Consider the following 6,130-nt stretch of genomic DNA (forward strand, 5'->3'; position numbering starts at 1 on the left):
GGAGCCAAGCAAACTAAAGCTGTGAACAATCTCAATCTCTTCACCATCCATCCTGATGCTGCCAATTGGTCCAGTGGTGAGAATCTTTGTCTTCTTGACTTTGAGCCTCAATCCATATTGTAGGTTGCAGTCCTTGACACTCTGCAGCAGGCGCTTCAGGTCCTCTTCAGTTTCAGCAATTACAATGAGAGGTATTTTATATTCATTATCTCATCTTTCTAACAGTATAAGTTTTTACTATTTGTCATTATTGTTGTTGTTAGGTGCCATCAATTCAAGTATGACTCACAACAACCTTCTGAAGGATAGAACTGAAACTTACCCTATCCTGTGATGTCGCCTTCATCTCTGAAATAGAGTTGAAGTCACTGTGTTTCATATTTAGCAAGAGATTAATTTACACATTGCTGAATACTGCTGTTATTAGGTGCCGTCAAGTTGATTATAACTCATAGTGACCCTATAAATGATAGACATGAACCCTGTCCTATCCGTGTCCTAACCCCATAATATCTTAACACATGCAAGCCCATTGCTGCAATCATTATGTCAGTTTTCCTGGTTGAGGGTATTTCTCTCCTTTTCCATCCTTTCACCTTTCCAAGCATGATGTCCTTCTCCAAGGAAGAAACTCTCCTAGCAACGTGTGTAAAGTACGGGAGACTACACTTTGCCATCCTTTCTTTCAAGGAGCACTCTGACTCCTCTTTCTCTGAGATACACCTATTTTTTCTTCTGGCAGTCTACTCAGCACTCTTCTCCAACACCACGATTCAAACACATCAATTTTTCCTTTGTCATTTTTATTCATTGTCTGCCTCTCAGCAGCATAGCAAGTGATTGGGAAGGCCATAGTTAGAATCAAGTGCACATTAGTCTTCAAACTAATGTCATTGTTCCTCAATAATTTAAAGAGGTCTCTGACTGTATATTTTCCAAGTGAAACATATCTCCTGATCTCCTAATTTCTGGTACCATGGATATTCATTGTGGATCCAAATAACATAAAGTCATTGACAGTGTTTTGGTTTGGTGTTTTTTCCCCCTGCTACCAGGATGTTGTTTATCAGCCCAGTGGTAAATTTTTGTTTGTTTGTTTGTTTTCTTGATGTTGAGATGCAATCCATATTGAATAATTCTACTTACCCAGGCCTTGGTAATAGATTCTGGGCTAATAGTAGTTGACAGGCAGCAAGGAGGGAAAAAACAAAAAAGAGGCCTTCTCCCATCGCAGCTTCAGGCCCTTGGGGCCATGGTCCTTGGGTCAGGTGAGGAGAACCAGCATACCCGTTCATGCCAAGACATCTCCCTCACCCAGGACATTATCCTGCTGTTCACCTCAGGTAGAAGAGCAGGTACTAAGCCAAAGGAACACAGTCTAGGAGTAGAAGCTCAGAGACATGGACTTTCCTCCAGAACTGTCAGACAATCCTGAACATAGGTGTGTCAGAGGCGGTGTGGTTGGGGCAGGATAGAGCAGGGTTTAGGGCTGTTGTGCATAGGGTCGCTATCAGTTGGAAACGACTCGACAGCACATAACAACAACAACAGACAACTAATTTTTCTGCAAGCTGTGTAAATCTCATCTCTCCCCACAAAATACTACTAAGTTCCTTTTTAGGGTTTTTTAAAAAACATACTGGCATCATTATTTCTTTTAATCCTTTAGTGTTATATTTTCAATGCCAAATTCCAAATAGAATTTCTTGGAAATAAAACGGAAATTTAATTTTACATTTCTTCAAGGAATACTTTATAAATGAGAGAGTTAATCAATTACTTTCACAGGTGAGCATTTGAGATAGCCGAAAACCTCCAGATTATGAAGCCTGCTTTATAAACAATTCATACTGGTCCTATAAAGTTATGTCCATTTTCCCTGCTTTTGGAGCAATTGAACCAATCTCTCTCCACTCAGCAAATTGTTCATCCTATTCAGTTTACTTGTTTCATGTACAGCTTTCAATTCATGGAAGTAATGTTAAGTCTTTTTCTTCCACAAGAGGAGGATAACGGAGGTCTTCATACATACCTGCTCTAATTTACCTACGAATTGAACTCAAAGATACAATCAGAAATTATATATATATATTTGTAACTTGATGGGGGGAAGGGGACGACCTGCACTATTATTCTTTGCCATACTTTTGTTTCTTTTAAATTCATTACTTATTTTAAAAGTGTTTCCAAGATTTAGACTTACTATTTATAATCCAGCTAAAATCCTTGGTTTTATTTCCCTCGAGTCATCTGCATCTCAGTGATAGAACAGTAATAAAGAATTTATTGGAAAGATTCAGAAGAAGGTTACTCTTTTCCAGAATTTCTGCTTTTTCTTAAAACCATAATGAAATGCATTTCTTTCTATAATTTCTTTTTAACTTAAGTTCTAAAAGACAGTTCAATATACCAAGTATTTAGATGTAATATATCACTCACTCATTCGTTGCTATCTAGTCTGATCTAGCTCACAACTGGTCCTGTGCAGGGATTTCAGAGGCTATAACTCTTCTGAGAGATTGGCCATCTTTCTCCTACCAAACAGCCTGTGTATTCATACCTTTTTGTGGGTGGAAGTACATCTCCTTACAAACTGAGTCCCTAGAAATCCTGATACTTCGTTTACTTTTAAAAAAATGTATATATTCTGTGAGCTGGAATTCTATATTGCTAACACATTAGGTTAGTCTTCTTCACTCCTTGTCTTTTCAGAATCCTTACCAGAATAGAGGATAAAGCCTATTTATAGGGTTTCATTCACAACTCTCTTTGCTCTAGGGTGGCCTAGTGAGTAAGGAAATATGGTTCCCACAAAAAGCAAGCAGTTACCATCCACTGACTGGCCCTCAGGGGAAAAAATGGACAATCCACTCCAGTCAAATTATAGTCTCTGAAAACTCACTGGAGGATCTGCTATGAGTTGATTCTGATTCAACAGCAAGAAGGAGGTGTGCTGGTTAAATACTACTCAATATATTCTAAAATTCACTGGGGGACCATTTCCTAATGTGAAATTAATTATAATTCATAATTTTTAAAAAGTAAGCTGTTACAAATTAATAATAGTCATTAAATTAGGAGTCTGTTACCTTGTTCATTTTAAACAATCTAGAATTCTATCTCTATGCCTCCTGGTCTATGAATTAATTATGCATTTTTAAATTATTTTCGGTTTTTCTCAACTAAATTCTAGAGAGTTCTGGTGACCTTCTGATATGGAGCACCATTGCTAACACAAAGGTTCTTATCCATCAGTTGGTCAACATGGAAATCTCCTCCAATGTGATTAACAATGTCTGAAACCTCGTGAAAGGTCATCTCCGAGTCAGTTTTCACTGAATGATGCATGACAACAGCAAACAATCTAAATAATAAGTTATCTTGAAAGTTTAAATTTAGACTGTTCTAGTTTAAATCAATATGTCCCATTTAGCTTCCCTGAATACCAATCCTATATTCTTACCAATGCCTTCCTTTCACGTTTTGTTGTTGTTAGGTGCCATCAAATCAAGCATGACTCATAACGACCCTATAAACAAAACATCTGAAGCCTTTTTTTTTTTTAACCCTTTTTTATCTTTCAGCATCCCACACTTCTTGACACAAAAGAGCCCATTGCAACAATCACCGTGTCAATCCACCTGGTTGAAGGTCTTTCTCTCCTTCCCTGACCCTCCACCCTTCCCAGCATCATGTCCTTCTCTAAGGAATAAAATCTACTATCAGCATGTTCAAAGTATGTGAGGTGAAGCCTCATCATTCTTGCCTCAAAAGTGGACTCCAGCTGCTCCCTCTCCAAGACATACTGGGTTGTTCTCTTGGCCATCCATGGGATGTTTAGTGCTCTTCTCCAATACCAAGCTCAAAGGTGTGAATTCTTTTTCTGGCATTTCGCTTCATTGTCCATTCTCAGATGTGTAACAAGTAATCAGAAAGATTATGGCCTTATTAGATGCACTTTACTCTCCAAACTGCAACATTACTCTTCAATAATTTGGAAAGGTCCCTAACTGTGGTTTTTCCCAGCGTGATTTGTATCCTTACTTTCTGACTACTGATATCAAGAGTGTTAACTTTGGATCCAAACAAAAAGAAGCTATTGACAGTTTCAATCTCTCCATTCATCATGACGCTATCTATTGTTCCAGAGGTAAAAAAAAAAAAATCTTTATTTTCCTGACATTGAAATGCAACTCATGCTGAAGCCTGCATTCCTTGATCTCCTGCAACAAGTACTTCAAGTCTTCTTCAATGTCAGCAAGCAAGGTTGTGTCATCTGCATAATGCAGGTTATTGATGAGTCTCCCTCCAACCCTGATGCCACACTCCTCCTCTCAGAGTCCACCTCAGATAATTTGTTCAGCATACAGATTGAATAGGCATGGAAAGAAAATACTACCCTGACATACTTCCCAACCAATTCCAAACCACACAATATTCCTTGCTCTTTTTGAACAACAGCCTCCTGGTCCAGGTCCAGGTCCCACATGAGCACAATCAAGTGCTCTGGGATTCCCATTTTTCTCAAACTTCAGCCACAACCTCTCATGATCCACACAGTCAAATGCCTTTTCACAGTCGATAAAGCATGAATAGAAAGTGTTCTGGTATTCTTTACTTTCATCCAGAATCCATCTGACATCAGCAATGATATCCTCAGTGACAGTCTCTTCTAAATACTGCTGATGTTCTATGTACTGTTCAACCCATTGATGTTCAGTGATCTTCAGCAGTATCTTGCTTGCATGTGATATCAATGATATTGTTCATCAATTTCCACACTCAGCCTCCAGCTTGGAGCATTTAGATCCTGGAGGGTAAGTGTTTTTTTGTGTGTATGTGTGTGTGTGTGTGTGTGTGTGTGTGTGCAGTTTGTTTGGTTTTTTTATTTCCTTGAAAGCTGGGTGTACACTGTTTGGATGTTTCTGATTATGTGAGTAATCAAGTGTAAGCTGATTGGCTGTTTCTGATTTTGTGAACAGTCAGCTGTGAGGGGGAAGCCTCTTGTTTAAGCAAACAGGATCTGGTGAGTGGGTATTTGTATTTAAAAGTCAGGTGAACCTGAGAGTTGCAGGCCCTCTGGCCTGGTATTAATTGTGTTTGGAGAAAACATTGTTGTAAGTGGTGCAGCACTTGTCTGTCTTGATTGTACTTCCACCCCCCCCCCATGAATGACACTATTAGCCCCACAATTAGAATCATGAGGATAGTTTTCACTTCACAGACTTCCTGACTCCTTATAACCAATGGAATTTGAAATCTAATAATTCTGTTTTTACAAAAATGGTTACATTTTCTACCATATATATTCTTTTTTCCTTTCTGAATTATAGGTCTTTATCATATTTTACTTATGTAAGGGTATTGAAGATGGTGATACACTAATCTGATTATTTCAAATTCTCCCTTAGTTCTATATACTAAGGGAATAGAAATCAGTTTTAAATAGTCTTGACTAATTTTGCTTGTTTCCCTTTGCACCTCTAATTTCTTAGCTCTATGGTAATATATCCAGATTAGTTTTCTGGAGTAAAAAGAGAATATGATTCCGCCAGAGTAGAGGTGACTCCTAACACCAGTGAGCTTGCAGCATGTAAATGAGTTCAGTTAATATCAGGAAAATTATTCAGCTGAACCAGCCTAAATTGCTGACCTGTAAATATTGAGACTAAATAAATGTTTATTTCTTTAAGCCACTGGCTTATTTCCTCACCTCTTAAAAAAAGGTAAATAAAATTATTTTATATTGGTTTCAATACACAATTCATGGACATTGTTTTCATTCTTTCCTTCATTAAGTTGTGTCTCATACAATCACTCCTATAAATTGTTTTATAAAATTCATCACCATTGGATATACCCACAAATACCTTGTCTTTTTAGGTCCCCACTAAATCTTTGTCCTTTCCTTTACCTCCTTCCTCCACCCACCAAACTGTGTGACTCTGATTTACCCTACCCCACCTTCACACCTCTGCTTCCACCGCTTCCCTCCTTGAGCACCCGCACACATTTTATTAGTTATTTTTCTATTTTTACAATGATGACATTATACAGTATACTCCTTATGAGACTTATTTCACTCAATATAATTCTCTCTAGTTGCTCCCAAGTTATGTAGTATTTTTTT

Source organism: Elephantulus edwardii, unplaced genomic scaffold, assembly GCF_000299155.1.
Source record: "Elephantulus edwardii isolate Elephantulus edwardi_28Jun2011 unplaced genomic scaffold, EleEdw1.0 scaffold00004, whole genome shotgun sequence".
In the NCBI taxonomy this organism is placed as follows: domain Eukaryota; kingdom Metazoa; phylum Chordata; class Mammalia; order Macroscelidea; family Macroscelididae; genus Elephantulus; species Elephantulus edwardii.